At 62.5% G+C, this 17,142-nt stretch overlaps 1 long non-coding RNA gene across 1 annotated transcript; it reads left to right on the forward strand.

The window, feature by feature from the left end:
* The first annotated feature begins 1,058 nt into the window (after positions 1-1,058).
* Positions 1,059-13,556, forward strand: LOC115832990. Its single transcript, XR_004028402.1, has 2 exons — positions 1,059-1,526; positions 12,096-13,556. It is a non-coding gene; the product is annotated as an uncharacterized LOC115832990 (long non-coding RNA).
* The last annotated feature ends 3,586 nt before the right edge of the window (positions 13,557-17,142 follow it).

The following is a 17,142-nucleotide window of genomic DNA, read 5'->3' on the forward strand; positions in this document are numbered from 1 at the left end:
CGCCCAGCACCACTGCCTCCAGGGCTGACAGCAAAGTGAAGAGCTCCTTGGAGGGGAGGGGCCCGTGGGGGTGAGGGGTGGTGGGAAGCTCCAGGGACATTTGCTCCCAGCTCCAAAGCAGGACGTGGTGCTGGGAAGGTCAGACGGTGCAGACACTAGAAAACGGCTTGGCAGTTCCCCCCAAAATGAAGCACAGAACAACCATAGGACCCAGCAGCTCCACTTCTAGGTCCATGCACAAGAGAATGGAACGCAGGACCTGGGGCGGGGGGGGCGGTTATTTGGGTCCTGTCTTCAGAGCAGTGCGGTTCCCAAACCCAAGAGGCGGCCGCCGCCCCAGTGTCTGTGAACAAACAAATGTGGTCCTTCCACATAGTAGACCGTTCTTCAGCCTCAGAAGAGAAGGAGGTTGTGACGCAGGCCACAGCAGACCTGCACCTTGAGGACATTGCTCAGTGACATAAAGCAGTCACAATAGGGCCCATCCCAGGTGATGGCATTGTAGGAGGCCCCTAGAGTCGTCAGATTCACAGACAGAAAGTGGAATGGTGGGTGCCAGGGGCTGGGGAGGGACTAGGCAGTAAGCGTTCCTGGGGACAGGTTCGGCTTGGGAGATGGACATTTTCTGGAGGTGGACAGTGGTGACGGTGGCACAGCATCACGAATGCTCTTCATGGCATGGAACTCTACGTTGAGAAATGGCTAAGATGGTTGTTTTATGTTATATATATTTTGCCACAATTGGAGAAAACAAAAAGGAGGAGCTTTTTTGCAGAAGAACCACGAACTCCCTCCTGCTGCCCCCTCCCCACCCAGGCAGTCGCAGCCCCCAATCCCTCCCAGGCCCTGCCTCCTTATGGCCATACTCCTGCCTCCAGCAGAGGAACTAGGCGTGGTGCCGGGCACCCCCTACCTGGTGTTCCTGTCCCCGAGGGTTTCCAGCTTGGGGTGTGGGGAGCAGGCAGGCTGGCGGGGGCCAGGAGCCAGGCTGACCTGGGGAAGGAGGGTCGGGGTAACCATAGCTCCCAGCTTTTCCCTCTTCCAGCCCCTGAAGCCCTCGCTTGGGGGCCTCTGGGTGGAAGCTCTACTCGAAATCTGCAAAACGCCCCGCTGCCTGGGAAGTCAGTTCAGGGAGATGGCCCCGTTCCGGATTTCAGAGACAGCGGCCTCCCCCACATCCAGGACCCCTGCCTGAATGGTGGCCGGCACTGCCTGCCATTGCCCTGGGCCCATCCACGGGCCCATCCACGCATGGGGCTCTGCCCTGGAGCCAGGCCACCCCCCGCATCAGCAGCCAGTCCACCTGCTGCAAGGAGGCACCCAGCTTATTTCCCCAGGTGTGAACAGATGCAGCCGGACCAGGTGTGGCTCAGAGTCTCCACCCTCGGCCAGGGAAGACACCTGTTCACGGGAGGCGGAGTGGCTGGGAGAGGGTTGAGATCTCTCCTTGGGGCTCCAGGCAGGAGCTGCAGTGGGGGAGGGAGGAAGAGTCCCCAGGCACCGAGCATCTGTGAAGCACCAGGCAGGTATGGAACATGGAAATCCGACTTCCTACAACAGCCCTCCCTGCAAAGCTCGTGGCCCTGTGCTCACTCTCCAGCTGGGGGGCTGGGGGCAAGAGGGTCACAGAGGTTAAGTGACGTGCCCAAGGTCACATGTACTCTGGCTCAGCTAACAGGAGGAGTCAACACTCGAGTAGTATGCACTTCGTGTGTACTTGCCAGTTTAGACTTGACTATGAAGCCAGGAGGTAGGCACTGTTTATTTTCTGTTTACACTGAGGCTGCAGCGCAGAGAAGTGCTCACACCACACAGCTGATGAGGGTCTGACGTGAGACGGGGACGTGCAGTGGTGCGCCCCGTCTTCTTCCTGAGGAGCTGAGGGAGGTGGGGTGGTGGGAAGGGAGGGGTGTGCGGAGCTGGGGGAGGGAGCCTGGGGTGCTCACATGCGGGGAGCCCTCTGGCGGGGGAGGGGGGCATTGGTGAGGGACGGTGTGGCCTCCCCCCGCCCCCCCCCCACTCCCTGCAGCCCTCCACCCTCTGGCGAGGGCAGAGCAGCGCATCGATCAGTGCTGGGAGCTGGAGCTCCAGATGGTGGGTGGCCTGCACGGATGCGCGGACAAAGGGAGGTTGCAGCATGAAGGCGGCCAGCGAGGCACGCGCGATGCCCTTTGTCGCCAGGGAAGGCCGCCAGGAGCGCGGAGTGTGGGAACCGCCGGCTGCAGGGCTCCCCTTGGCTCTCATCTTTAGGGGTGCTCTGTGGGGGTGGCGCACCACCACGAGGCCAAGAGGAAATCCTCGGCCCTTTGCACGCCCTGGCCACTCTGCTAGGCCGGTGGTGGCCTCCCTGTGGCCTCAGTTCCTTGCACCCCTCCCCTCCTAAATGAAGAACTGGACCAAAGACCTGGGTCCAGAAATGGGGCTGGTTCCAGCTCCTCCCCACAGCCAGCCGCCCTCGGTGGGCAGCTTCTCTTTCCTTGGTCAGCAGATGCTTGAGCACACATGCTGAGTGGGGACTGAGGCTCCTGCACTGGGGGTGGGGGACACTCTTACCTGTGGGAGATGCCTTGGGGGTGTAGACTGGGCCCGGCATGGACCTGTGGTGAAGCCAGGCACAACAGCCGAGCTGGAGCCCGTCTGACACTGGTGGCAGAGTTGGCCAGCCACACGCCCCCTAGCAGAGCCAACACAGTTTTGGGGGCATAGATTTGGTTAATTTTTCATGTCTGTGTTTTCATGAATGAGCATTTGTTACCTGTGCAGTTTTTGAAAGGCCTTCCCCACACACAGACACACGCACACACACAGACACGCGCGCACACACACACACCCACATACACACATACACGCCCACATACATACGTGCATCCACACGCATAGGTTCCTATGGGAGGAAGTCATTGTATCTTCAGAATGGCGAGAAAGAATCCCTGAGGTGGGGACGAAGGGGAAGGCGGGTGACCAAGAGGGGCTTCCAGAGGGAACGGTGACTGAGGAGGGTGTTGGCGAGTTCTGGCTGAGGAGTTCTGGGTGAGGAGTTCTGGGAAGCACCTTCCAGGCAGAGGGCACTACAGGGACACCAGCTTGGGGCAAGAGAGACCAGGTGAGCAGGGACTGATATCTCCAAGTCTGGAAGGAGGCTCCTGTTGTTTTGTTTGTTTGTTTGTTTGTTTTTGAGATGGAGTCTCACTCTTGTTGCCCAGGCTGGCGTGCAACGGCGTGATCTGGGCTCACCTCCTTGGTGAGCTCCTCCTGCAAGCTCCGCCTCCTGGGTTCAAGCAATTCTCCTGCCTCAGCCTCCTGAGTAGCTGGGATTACAGGCATGTGCCACCACACCCGGCTAGTTTTTGTACTTTTAGTAGAGACAGGGTTTCATCATGTTGGCCAGGCTGGTCTTGAACTCCTGACCTCAGGTGATCCACCCGCCTCAGCCTCCCAAAGTGCTGGGATTACATGCGTGAGCCACCGTGCTCGGCCCAGGAGGCTCCTGTGTATACACCTGTGTGAGTGCACCTGTGCATATGTGTGTGTGTGTGCGCCTGTATGCGTGTACTTGTGTGTGTGCACTTGTGTACGTGTGTGTGCCTGTGTCTGTGTCCCTGTGTGTGCGTGCCCATGTGTCTGTATGAGTGTGTGCGTGTGCCTGTGTGTCCCAGTGTGTGTGTGTGCGCCCATGTGTCTGTGTACCAGTGTGTGCGCTTGTGTACGTGTGTGCCCATGTGTCTATGTGTACCAGTGTGTGCGTGCGTGCATGCGTGCCCATGTGTGTCTATGTATGCATCTGCGTGCATGTGCCCAGGAATGCTCACGCCTGCTCAGACGTCCTCAGCTGGGCCACCCGTCCCCACCCTGCTCCGCTGCCCTGACTCCCAGAGTGCCCGCATTGGCCGAGCACTGCTCTGTGCCACGTGAGCCCTGGGCCCTGGGGTGACTGTGGGGAAAAACCCTGACAGGAGTGCCTCTGCCCCTCCCTGCCCAGTAGGAACGGTGCTCAACCAGGCCCCTGGCGGCCCTCCGAGGCAGGTAAGTGCATCCCTATCTGCAGGTGAGGGACAGAGGTGCTGAGGGGCAAAATAACTTGCCCAGGTCTCACGGTCATGCCCCCCACCACCATGCCTGGGGGCAGGCCTTGGCGGGGGGCATGCTGCCAGTCAGCAGCAGAGCCAAGACGGGACAGAGCTCAGGGTGCAGCCCTGAGTGCTTAGGACCAGCTGCTCCTCCCCTTGATGCTGGCTTCCCACAGGAGGTGCTGCTGTGTGCTGCTCAGACCCAGAAGGGGGGTCAGGGCATGCAGAGTCCAGGCGGGAAGCCGAGGCCCGAGGAACGGTAGTCGGGAGCCAGAGCTTTCTCCTGGGGTGGAGGTCAGGCTGCAGACACTGCTAGCCCTGTCCCACCACAGCCCGGCTTCTCAGTTGGGTCTCCCACCGGCTGTGACACCCCTGGGTGGTGCCAACAGGTGTTACGAGGCAGACTCTGTAACCCGCTTGGGATGCTCAAGCCCCAGGGTAGAATTCAGGCCCAAGGGGTGATTGGGGAAGGGGGGGTCTGACGTCCTTGAGAGCTGCTGGGCCCGTCTCTGCACCCCTGACGTGGAGTGACCTCAGTCAGAGGGTGGGCTGAGAACTCTCTCATCGTCCAAGGTGGAGGCTGGATAGGCCTCCCTGTTCACACTGTGCTAAAGTAAATAGCAGTTCCTGAGCCCCTCCTGCATGCAGAGTCCCCTCTGTATGCAGAGCCCCTCCTGTGTGCAGAGCCCCTCCTGTGTGCAGAGCCCCTCCTGTGTGTGGAGTCCCCTCTGTGTGCAAAGCCCTTCCTGTGTGCAGTCTCTCCTGTGTGCCAAGTCCCCTCTGTGTGCAGAGCCCCTCCTGTGTGCAGAGCCCCTCCTGTGTGCAGAGTCCCCTCCTGTGTGCAGAGCCCCTCCTGTGTGCAGAGTCCCCTCTGTGTGCAGAGCCCCTCCTGTGTGCAGAGCCCCTCCTGTGTGCAAAGCCCTTCCTGTGTGCAGTCTCTCCTGTGTGCTGAGCCCCCCAGTATGTGGAGCCTGCCCTGGGCTTGAAGTACTCCCATTTGCTGAGGTCAGGAGATCAGACCCCCCCGTCCCCAATCACCCCTTGGGCCTGAATTCTACCTGGGGGCCTGAGCATCCCAAGTGGGTTAGAGTCTGCCTTAAGTAACACCTGTTGGCACCACCCAGGGGTGTCACAGCCAGTGAGATACCCAGCTGAGAAGCTGGGCTGCGGTGGGACAGGGCTTGCAGCCTCTACAGCCTGACCTCTGAATGAGCATCCCCTGTGTGCAGAGCCCAGAAGGGCTTCGCATCTGCACAGCAACTCTGTGATTTTGGATTATGATGATCAAGTCCATTGTACAGATGAGGAAACTGAGGCTTCACAAGGTGAGGGGACTGGCCTGCCGAGGTGTGCTCCTGGGGCCCTCACGGGGGTCAGCCTTTCAGCTCCTACTCTGCAGCAACTCCCTAGGCTCCAGCTTCTTGAGGCTGGGAACACAGACACCTGCTCTTTCTGTGCCTGTGGAGACAGACTGCCCAGTCTCCTGCGGCATTTCAGTGGTGCGCTGAGGTGCAGAGCTGGGGTGCAGAGTCTGGGAGCAGCTTGAACCTGCAGGGGTCTCCCAGGAGCCTGTTTCCTTCCGAGAGGCCCCAGGGCAGGCACTGAGTGGCTTGGTGAAAGCGGAAGGTCCTGGCCAAGGCTGGGCTCTGCCCTTGTCTTTCTCACTCAGAGACTGTTGGACACACCCCACTCCTCTCTGAGCCTCAGCTTACGGGTCTATAAAATGGGCTTTCCCTGCCAAGCTCATCTTGGTCTTGGGAGGCCTGGCTCCAGGTTGCTGGAAGTGAGACAAACCCTGAGGATGGCGGGAAAGAGCTGGGGCACTGCACAGTAGCGCCCACCCCCTCCATACTCAGTTAGCCCCAGCGCGGGAGACTCTGTGCTGGGGCTGGCCACCTGCTGTCTGATCCTCACCTGTAATATGGCTTGTGGGCCCAAACAGGTGTCCCAGTCCCTGCACTGCACACTGCACCTGGCCAGGGGCACCAAGTCAGGGGGCAGTGCCCTCTACCCATCTCCCGATCTCACACCAACCTGGCCACATGGGGACCCGTGGGGTCTGCACAGGGAAGGCAGGCCTAAGGCCTTGCGTGAGAGCACTATAGGTGGGCTGGGCTGGGCGGTGGAGGTAGCATTTCTCATCTGACTAAGGTAAGGCTCCATCCCTCCACTGGGACCTGTGGCTGGTCTCCCCTCCGCAACCCTGACCCAAGAACCTCAGGGGGAAAGGCCCTTGCTGGAGAATTGGGGGTGCACCAGGCCCACCGAGCTGAAGCCCTTTGGTGCCCTGCCTTGGGCCTGGGTTCTCCAGGGCTGCTGGGGTGGGGCTGACACCCGAGAGGCCACTGGGGCCCCCACTGAGACAGTAGCCCACACCCCTGTGCAGGGCACACCAGCTGCTCCTAGGGCACCTGGGCATCTGTGGAGATGGGGTGGGTGTTCCTGAAGCCGAGGGGGCTCCTGTAGCCCATGAGGGCACCCCCCACAGACTGCAGCCTTCCCAAGTCCCAGACCAGGCTTGAGGCCCCAGCTTTGTGCACCATTCCAGGCCCCCACCTTCTCCAAGGGACTGGAGTCCACACTCCAGAGGGCATGGGCACAACCTCAGGCTCCCCCTGCCCAGCTTTCCCGGCCTCAGTTTCCCTAGTGTAAAACCAGTCTGCTGTGGAGGCCATGGGGACAGCTGCGGGGTTGGCTCCCCCGGCGCGCAGGGGTGGGCGGTGGGAAAGCCCGCGGCCCGCGGTCTCACGGGCGCGGGGATTAGGGGCCGTCCGGGCCCACGTGGCCGCGCGCCCCGCCCCGCCCGTCTCCCCCAACCCCCCGTGCGCCCCGGGGCAGGGCCGGGTCGCCGTCCCAAGCTGGTTAAAAACCCCGCGGTGTCAGAGAGCAGCTCGTTCCCAACCTCTGAAAGGCAGACAAGCCCTTTATTGCTCTATTATAACGCGGAGCCAGATGGTCTTTTGGGAGTTGCCCCCCCGCGCCCCCTGCCGCCGCCCTCATTCATTCAGAGTCAGACCCCGGCACTAATGCCGCGGGGGGGCCCAGGCACGCTTCCCTCGCCGCCCGCCCGCGCAGTGTGGGAACCGCCGGCGAGCGCGAACCCACAGCTCGGCGGAGGGCGGGGCTTGGAAACCCGCGCATCGGAGAGCTGGGGAGGGGTGGGGAGGGCTGCGTCCCAGCTCGCCTGGGCCGGGAGGGCTCTCGAGTTAGGGGCTAAGGGAATGCTCAGGAGGCTCGTCCCCAGCCCCACAATCCCTGGTTCTTAGAGGCTGGGGAGGCGGGAGCAGGGAGGAATCCCAGGGTCCCTAGCTGTGGGACCTCGGGCAGGGCACTTAACCCTACCCGTGCCTCAGTTTCCTGATCTGTTAAATGGGACAGTGATAGGGCCCCCTCACTAGGTTTTGGGAGGATCAGACGCGTTAATATTTGTAAAACTTTTAGAAAAGGGGTGAGCATCCGGGCCTCTCACTGATTTTGTACCACCCCCCACCCCTACCCAAGAGTGTTTTTTACCTTTTTTTTTTTTTTTTTTTGAGATAGGGTCTCCCTATGTTGCCCAGGCTGGTCTTGAACTCCAGGGCTCAAACGATCCTCCTGCCTTGGCCTCCTGAGTAGCTGGGATTACAAGTCGGCCAGTCTCAGCACCGGCTGAAACAAATAAATAGAGAAGGATGTTTCACTACATGTGAAAAAGATGAAATTCAAGTTTCAGCGTCCATAAATAACATTGTACGGAGACACAGCCGGGCGTCGCATCCGCTGCTATCCAGGAGGGCCACCTCCTGGCGCTACGCCAGTGGCGTGGGAGGACAGACGCCTGGCCACGTGGCCTGCAGTGGTTACTGCTGGGCCCTCTCCATAAGCACTGGCCCCATCCGCAGTGAAGGACTACTTGTGCCAGGCAAAGCCTCCCATGATCACTGTCCTCACCGCCCCCGGGGGGTGCCCCATTCCTCTCACTTCTGGGGCTGATGTGGGAGCCTCAGGAGGGGACTGAGTGTGCACTTGGGTGTGGCCACACCGTCCTGAGGCTTTGTCATCGTGCCCATTGGACAGGGTGGCAAACTGAGGCCCATGGAAACCCAGGGCCCAGCTGCCAGGTGGAGGCCGAGGCCAGAGAGAACCCTGGGCTAGGGCCCGTGGGCAGCCTCACCCACCCAGGTCTGGCTCCTGCTTTGCTCATGTGGCCCTCATGCTGGCCACAAGCACCTCCTCAGGTCCCTGTCCCAGGGCATGCGCACAGGTCTGCCCTTCCACCGCTGGGAAAGACCTACTTTGCACTGAAAAAGCGTCCCAGCTCCCCTCCCGGCTAGACGGGTAGCTCCACATGACTCACTGGGGTCCTGGGCTGACTTTTTGCCTTTTTCCCCAGCTGATTATTGAGGCGGTGGCCTGGCTGATCTTTGGGGCTCCACAAACAGACACAAGGTGGGGTCAACAGGTCTTCCGTGGGGGGCAGAGTCCAGGGGGAGCAGCAGCCTGGGGCAGTGCTGAGGGCTTTGTGGGACGGCAGCTCGCTTGCTTTTGAAGCAGATTAGGCCCTGTGAGGGGCTGGGGTCTGGGCCATACTGCTGGGGGGCGGGGGCGGGGCGCTGCTTGTTGTCAGTTACCTGGGAAGCCCTGGGTGGGGTCCGGCAGCTCTGGGACTCTCTGTCTGGAAGTCCATTCTCTTGTCCCACTGGCCTGCAGGTATTTGGCCCTTCCTGTGGCCCTGGCCTTGTTGCACTGCCCATGTGCCAGCACCCCCCATCTGGTGCTCTAGCTCTGCGAGCACTATCTGGCCAGGGTGGGGGGACCCTCTGTCTATGAGCCTCTGTCATCCACGTGTGGGGGGACCAGGGAGATCACAGATGTGGGGCTCAAGCCCCAGGCCCCACATCTCTGAGCCTTGGATCCCAGCCCTTCCCTTGACGTGCCCCCCACCCTGTGTCCCCTACCCCAACTCTTACAGGGGATGCTGGCCTTTATCAGCACTCTATTTGGGGTGTGGTACCAAGTGGGGCTCCCATCCCCACCACCACCCCCATTACGATGGGCCAGCTGTCTCAGGCAGGGGCTTCCAGCCCAGTGTGGGGACGCTCGGCAGTGACCAGCAGGGGAGGACCCATGCCTGGGGCACCCCACAGCCATGGATGGGATTCTCACAGTGCACAGTGGATACGGCACCCCTGTCACAGATGGAGGGAAGGGAGGGGGAGGTCTGGCCAGCTTAGGCAGAGGAGAGGTCAGGCTGCCAGCCCAGCAGGGCAGGAACCACCCTTTTTCATTAAGTGAGCTCTGCGTGCCAGGCACAGGGCCGAGAGTTCTGCTGGTCACTCGGTGAGGGAGGAGGAACGGGAGGGGGCTCTGGGAGTCTGCGCTTCCTCTTCTAGTTGCCCCCTAGGTCTGGCAGAGACCTTCAGCCTCTTGTCCCCACCCCCAGGACTGAGATGCATCCTGGCTTCTACCAGGGGAGACTGGCTTCTGGAGGGCAGCCACCCTCTGGACTTGAAGGTGCCCAGGGCAGGTTCCAGAAGGTCCTGCTTCCCCCCAGCACCCCGACCCAGCCCCTGGAGCCGCTGGGAATGTGTTCAGCCTCCTGCTCAGTAGCCCTCAGCCCACTGGGCTCCAGCCCCATCAGGCAGCTCCCGCACCCTGGAGCCACCCTCAGCAGAGTGGCAGCCACCCTCAGCCCTCCCTCGCCTGTGGCTCCTGCGTGAGGTGGGGGAGGGGGAGCCCGGCACTGGTTGCCTGTGTCAGGGCGCAGGGCTGGCACCGAGGCTGTGTGCTGCCCCAGGCACCCGCCTACCTCCCCTGCCTGGAGGGGCATTTGGGCTGGAGCCCGCTCCGGGTGGGTTCCCACATCCACCCCCCTCTGCGGACATTCATCCTGCACAAAAGGCGCGTGCGCGGCAACAAACTCATTCGCCACGGGCTGCCTGGGCTTTGTGTGCTGAGCTCCTGCCTCAGAGGCCATCTGGGGAGCAGTCGTCCCAGCGGGCGGCAGGGCCCCCTCCAGGCTGCCTTTGAGGCACGGGAAGCAGCCGAGGCTCCCTGAGCAACCGCGCTGGAAACCGCACACATCTGGCCTGTCCAGTGCCTTCCAGTTCCCACAGCCTCCTGGCTGTCCCCTCCACGCTCTGGCCCTGGCATGGCACTAGGTGCCAGGAGGGGACCAAGGCGGGCGCCTGCCTCCCTGCCCTAACCCTGATGCAGGCTGTGTGCACACGGCCCCGTGGGGAGGGCTGTGGGCACAGGGTTCAAATCTGGGGAGTGCCCCTCAGTAGGCGGGCCCTCTGGGGCTCAGCTTCCTCATCTGTGCAATGGAGCTGATAACGGTCCCACCCAAGGCCTGTGCTGAGGACGGAGAGTGGATGAGCGCCAGGCATGTGCAGTGGCCTCGGCAGGCAGACCCCTGCCCCAGGCACTGCCCGGCTCTGCTTCTGCTCGCCTTCATTCAGTTTCCTCGGTGGGCGACCCCTGCCCATGTTCCAGGCTTCCTGGAAACTGGCTGGGGGTCAGGGAAAGGCCAGCTGGCCGCAGGCAGCTATGCTTAGAGCTGGGCCCACCCCTGCTCGGTGCGGGTGGGGCAGCTGTGGTCCTGCCCCACTCTCAGGACTCTGAGCAGCTTCTGCCTGGCCTGTATGCAGTAGGTGCTGAGTAAGTGAGCACTTGCCTCGAGGCCTCAGCCCTGAGCACCTCCAAGTCTGATCTCAGCCCTGGACCTGGCTTGGGTCTGCCCAGCTGTGGGTGCAGCCACGTGGCCTGGGGTTGAGGGGGCGTTACTAGCAACCCCCAGCAAGCCCTTCTGCTGAGCACACCCTTCCCCACAGGGCCAGAGGCCAGGACAACAGTGAGCCGGGGCTCCCAGACAGCCTGCCTGGCGTGGTGGGCATTTCTGAGTCTGGGCAGTTGGATGTGGTAGGGGGCATGGAGCGGGGTGTCCGAGGGGTCTTTCCACTCAGGAGACCCTTCCTGGCCAAGCGACTTCTGGGGCCACAGCTCAGCAGACAGGGCCTCTGCAGAGGCGTCCCTGCCCCCAACATGCTGGGGGCATCCTTGAGAGGGTGTCCTGCAGACCCAGAGATAATCCGGGCTGTGAGAGGCTGAGAGAGGCTGTGAGAGGCTGGCCCGAGGACTTTCCCACAGCCCCGCAGAAAGGGCCGGCAGCCAGCTGCTCACCCACAAAAGGCTCCCGGCCATTCATGGCCTCAGGCAGGCGGGGCTGTTGGAGCGGCAGCCACAGCCTACCTGGCCACCCCCAGCAGGACTTTCATGACAGGGAGGCACCTCCCTTCTGGCCATGGGGGCGGGAGGTCTCCAGGGTGTAGGGGTAGTCTTGTGCAGCCACCCAGGCCAGCTGCCACCCCCTCTCTTTTGGCCCGAGACTGGCACCCTTCCTGGGCCTGTCATTTATCATGGGTGCCTGGATAAAGGATGGTTCAGGAGGACCCTGCAGGCACCCACTGCTGTGCCTGGCGCCGTGCCTCCACCGTCAGACTACCCATTGCTCGCCCCCACACACTGGCCGTGAGTCCGCCGGGCTGGCACCTTCCTTGCTTCCAAGTCTGGCCTGCACACCTCTCACACCCTTTGCAACCATTCTCCTGCCCACCCAGCAGCCCACCCTGTCAGTGCAGGGGGCAGGAGAGGGACCTGGTGGGGCAGTGAGCTGGGCAAGGCCTCCTCCCTGGACCTCAGTCTCCTCGTCTGAGGTGTGGGACAGCACTGCCGCCTCCCAAGGCTGATGGAAAGACCCCCAAGGGCGGCTGGTTAACAAATACCAGGTTTGGAGAAGCTGGGGTGTGGGGCTGCTGCCTGGAATTAACTGCCCAGAGCACCTCCAAGGATGACCTTTTAATATGAGAGCCAGCCCAGGGGAGGGAGGAGGAGTCAGGGGCTTCCTGGGGTAGGTGGCCGCTGGCCTGGATTATCAGGAAGTGCAGGAGGAGGGTGGGGGCTTCCTGGAGCAGTGGCCCTGGCCGCCCTGTGCAGTGGCTGCGGCTCAGCCCCTTCCCTGGCCTTTCTGTCTCCCTGTTGCTTTCACAGCTGGAGCTGCCTCTGCGGCCCCTGTCCTCACCCCTGAGAAGGCCAGGCCCGGGCAGGTGCCTGGGCTGGGGCTGCTCCTGGCCAGGCGGGAAGACTGTCAGATGGAGGAAAGGTCAGGTGGCCGGAAAGCTGGGGACAGGGAGGGAGCAAGTTTGAGGGAGGGACTTAGGGGCAGGCGCCTCCTCCCGGTCAGGCCCCACGTGTCCCCCCAGCCACGCCTACCCACATCGCCCTGTTGGAGGCTGGGGTGGGGGGGGGTGGGGGAGTTGCGGGGGGCGCATCCCTATCCCGGCCCAGCCCGGAGCTAAGGGGCGGGGCACATGCGTCTTCCGGCCCTGGCCGCCAATTGGCTGCCGGGCGTGGGAAAGCGTGCACCACCGCCTGGAGCCCATAAAGGCGCCTCCACCACCTGCGCCGCCGCCGCCGCCTCCCGGCCGCCCTCCGCCCCGCGCGCTCGGTGAGGCCGGTGCTCCACAGTGAAGAGCGTGGCGGTGCGGCGGCAGCGCAGGGCGCTCGTGCGGGGCCGGGCAGGGGCTGGTGGGCGCTCCTTGCCACCTTTCTGCTCTCCCTGCTGTCCGAGAAGTTCGTGCGGTGCCAGCCCAGCTCCCAGCTGGGGACAGAACAGGAAACGTCCCCGGCGAGGCTGGCGGGAGTGGCGGCAGGGGTGTCTGTCGCCTGCGCTGGGCAGGACGCGCGTCCTGCCGGCCTCCCACTCCGCAGCCCTCACCAGCCACCGCACTCCCGCAGCCCGGGCCGCTGAGAGCGCAGCGGATGGACCTCAGGGAAGGTCTGGCGCGCCGCCTCCGGGAAGCCTTCCGGCCTTCTCCCTGCACCCAGTACTGGGGAGTCTCAGGCCACGGTGAATGAAGAGCGACGGGCCGGAGAGACCTCGCCCTCTGCCCAGGAGCAGCGCCCAGCAACCCCGCCCACAGGGGACCCGGTGGACGCCCTGGCCACTTTGCCAGGCCCCCCATCTCCCAGCGAACCAGAGGGGGTTTCCGTTCCCCTCCTGCTTGGTGCTTAGCGCCAGGGCGGGGCGGGGGCTGAGCAGCCCCTCCCTTGGACGGAGCGGCCAGTCTACATATTGGAGGAGGGGCTCTGGGGAAAGGGTGTTGTTAGGAAGGCGGTTTGAGGCAGCGGGAGGTGGGGATGCGCCCGACGGGGAGGGGCAGGTGTGTGGGGAGGGCATGGGCAGCACCTCCCCAGCCAGGCCCCGCAGCTGGACCCCGGCTCCGTCCAGCCTGGGAAAGGACTCCACGGTTTATGCTGAAGTGGCGGTGGGGTGGCTGAACGCTGCGCAATGGAAGGGCATGGCCCTGTGCTAATTGCCCCGGGGTGTGGGGCTGTGGAGGCACTGCGGGGGGGTTGTGCTGTGTCAGTTGGGCAATGGCGGCCAACTGTGGCGTGCAGACCTTGGAGCTGCCCCTCCATGGAGCTTTAATAAAGGTACTGGCCCTGCAATTTCTGCCTGAGTTTCTGGCCCACAGCTTGGCCGACTGCAGCCCCCGAGATCGGAGGCTTCTGCTCAGGACATGGGCAGGGAGCTCGGGGCTCCCTGGGCTGGGGCCCTGCCCCGCTGGCCTCTACCCTGACCCCTGCTGGAAGGCCCCTCAGGGCTGCTCTGAGCCGGAGACAGCTCCCTCCTGCCCACAGCAATCCGGGGGAGCCCCGGTTTGTCCAGTGCCCCCGTGAGCCCTGCTGTGTACCAGCCACCTGTGGGAGTGTCCGCCAGTCCCCTCCCAATAATAGCCCGGGAGGCAGAGCGACATGACTCCATTTTAGAGATGAGCAAACGGCGGCTCCTGCCCTCTGGGACCATGACAAGGACACAGGAAGTGAGAGTAGGCTGAGGCCCTGCAGCAGTGGGGGCTGGCCTTGGACCGTGATCCGCCCCGACCATGGCTGCCCAACCCCCACGGGCTCACCTGGCCCCTCATCGAACCATGTATTACCCGAATAATTTATTCTAGTGTCTGGGCCCAGCCAAGTGTCCCTCACTGACAAACAGACCACGGAGGGCAGCCCTTGTGTTTTCCCAGGGGGAAGGGAGGGAGGAGGGGGTGGATTCTTAAAGGGCTGCAGTGAGTGTGGCCCCAAATGCACACCCAGGGTTAGGCACGCAGGTGATGGCACAGGGAGCCCAGGTTCTGGGAAGCAGCACCTGCGGCCTGGGAGGCAGGGCCTGGATTTTGCTGCCCCCTGGTGGCTTGCGGCCTGTCCAGGCAAAAGGCCTGGACCCGCAGCCCCTGTGGCTCAGAGGAAGAGGCAGAGGTCTGAGGTCTCCCACCAGGAAGTCTCAGCTCCCAGGGCAAACTCAGAGGTGGAGGGTCCTTCGGCCCTCTCCCAGCTCCGGCAGGGCGGCCCCCCACGTCCTGGCCTGCTGCCAGGGGTTGAGGCCACAGCCCTGTACGGACCATGGAAGGCCCAGGCCTGGGTGGGTCTTTCCACAGGATCCTGGAATGTTGCTTAGGGGAGGCTGAGACCAGACCGGCAGTCACCTGTCTGGGAAAGCACCAGGCCCTGGCCGGGCGCGGCAGATCACGCCTGTCATCCCAGCAGATTGGGAGGCTGAGGCGGGAGGATCACGAGGTCAGGAGATCGAGAACATCTTGGCTAACACGGTGAAACCCCGTCTCAACTAAAAATACAAAACATTAGCCTGGCATGGTGGTGGGCGCCTGTAGTCCCAGCAACTGGGGAGGCTGAGGCAGGAGAATGGCGTGAACCCGGGAGGCGGAGCTTGCAGTGAGCCCAGATCGCGCCACTGCACTCCAGCCTGGGCGACAGAGCCAGACTCAACAACAACAACAACAAAAACAAAAAGGAAAGCACCAGGCCCCGCGGAACTCCCCATGGTGACAGTGACGTCCTGGCCACGTGGGCGGGTGTGGGGGAGGGACCGCAGGGAGGCGGAAGTCCTTGTTTTTTCCTGCAGTCGGCAGGGGCAGGACCTGAGCAGCCCCAAGCCGCGAGTCACTGCCACTGCTCCTTCTGTGCCTGGTGCAGCCCCAGCTCATGGGGTCTGGGCCGCCTCTGATCCCGTGCCCCCCACTTCACACTCGGGGTTCTGGCTTCCCCGCTGTGAGCCTGTCTCTCCTCCGTGGGACAGGCCAGCCTGGGCAGCCATCCTTGTGCCCACTGCCCAGCATATAGTTGGTGCCCCATAAATGTGGGCTGAACAGAGCCTGCCCCTGGGGGCCCCCTCACTGCCAGGCGTACAGCAGGTGACTCATAAACGTGGGCTGAACAGAGCCTGCCCCTGGGCCCCCCGACTTCCAGACATAAAGTAGGTGCTTCATAAATGTGGGCCAAACAGAACCTACCCTGGGGGCCTCCACTTCCCTTTGATGGGGACAGAGACCCTCTGCCGGGCAGCGGCCACCCAGTGCCTGGGACAGGTGCCCCCTTCTCCTACCCTGGCCTATCTCGGGGTGTCTGAGGGAGGGCGGGGCTGTGCCCCCCACTTCACACTAGAGGGTCTGGCTTCCCCACCTGTGAGCTTGTCTCTCCTCCGTGGGAGGAGCCGCACCGTCGTTTTCACTTTCCATGATGACCATTCAGTGAGAGAAGATGACGGCGGCTCCTGCATTTAAAAAGGAACCATCTGCGTAGCTGCTGCAGGCAGGCCCCGTGCTCGGGCAGTGAGGCTTCGGCCCTGAGAAGGCCCCGACCCCACAGGCCTGGCCCTGGCTGAGAGGGAGTTGGAGTCCCCCGCCTGGGGCAGCCCCTCTGCACCTGGGGTGCTGGAGCAGGAGCTTGGCTGCCAGCGGGGCTTTCCTCCCAGCTCTGGGAGCCACCTTGCTGCAAACACTGTGACTGCAACCTCTGCCACCCAGGTTCAAGCGATTCTCCCGCCTCAGCCTCCCGAGTAGCTGGGATTACAAGGCAACCGACACCATGCCCAGTTAATTTTTGTATTCTTCCTAGAGATGGGGTTTCACCATGTTAGTCAGGATGGTCTCAAACTCCTGATCTCAGGTGATCTGCGCACACCTCTGCCTCCCAAAGTGCTGGGATTACAGGCGTGAGCCACCATGCCCGGCCTAGGTGACTTTTCATGGTGAGATAACGCAGAGGCATGGTGAGCAGCGTGGCAGAGGACCTGTGTGCAGGGTCCTGTCTCCCGCCGGGGACCCCTTCATCTGGGAAACCTCCACTGCAGGACAGGGATGTTGTGTGTCACTGAAATGCCACAGGAGACTGGGCAGTCTGTCTCCACAGGCACGGAAAGAGCAGCAGGACCCAGGGTCTCTCCAGGGCACCCGGCCTCCTCTGAGCCTCTTTACACTGTTTGGCTGCGTGCTTTCTTCTCTGTGGCAAAAGGTACGTGACGTTTTATTGACCATTTCAGCCATTGGCAAGTGTGCAAATCAGTGGCTTTAGTCCATTCGCAATGCAGCTGGACCCCACCCTTTCCTGATTCCTGCAGGCCAGGGCTGAGGGCAGGGAGAGACCTGTGCAGCAGCCTGAGACCAGCTGTCCAATGGCAGAGCTCCCTTCTGGGAAAGCCATGGGTCCCCTGGGGCCCCATGCTGGAACCCCAGCAATGGTGGTGCACATGTCTCTCCATCTCACTTCCCATGCAAAAGCGACACAGGTGGGTACAAACCCAAACAATGCAGACGTGGAGGAGAGAGAAAGTGAAAGTGGTTTCCCAGCCCCTCCAAGCCACCCTCTGGGGACGCCAGCCTGGCGTTCTTCAGACACAAGCACTCCCTGCAGCCAGGAAGAGGAGGAGGCAGCTGGGTCTTGGGGGCAGAGGGACCATCCTATGAGGACAAAGGGAGCAGGTACCATCTGCAGGCCCAGGAGGGAACCAACCCCACCTGCCCCTGCGTCTTGGACTTCCAGCCCCCAGAACCATGACAACATTGCGTTTCCATTTCTTGAGCCCCCAGGTCTGTGGCCCTTTGCTTTGTTTTGACACCCCAGCAACATGAGCCCCTTCCCAACCCCTCCCCAGCCTTGGCCCCATCATCCTTGACCTCTCTCTCCCTGCAAGTTAGATCTGCCTGTCCCAGAATTTCACCCGAATCACAAAGTGTGG

Source organism: Nomascus leucogenys, chromosome 24 (genome assembly GCF_006542625.1).
Source record: "Nomascus leucogenys isolate Asia chromosome 24, Asia_NLE_v1, whole genome shotgun sequence".
NCBI classification, from domain to species: Eukaryota; Metazoa; Chordata; class Mammalia; order Primates; family Hylobatidae; genus Nomascus; species Nomascus leucogenys.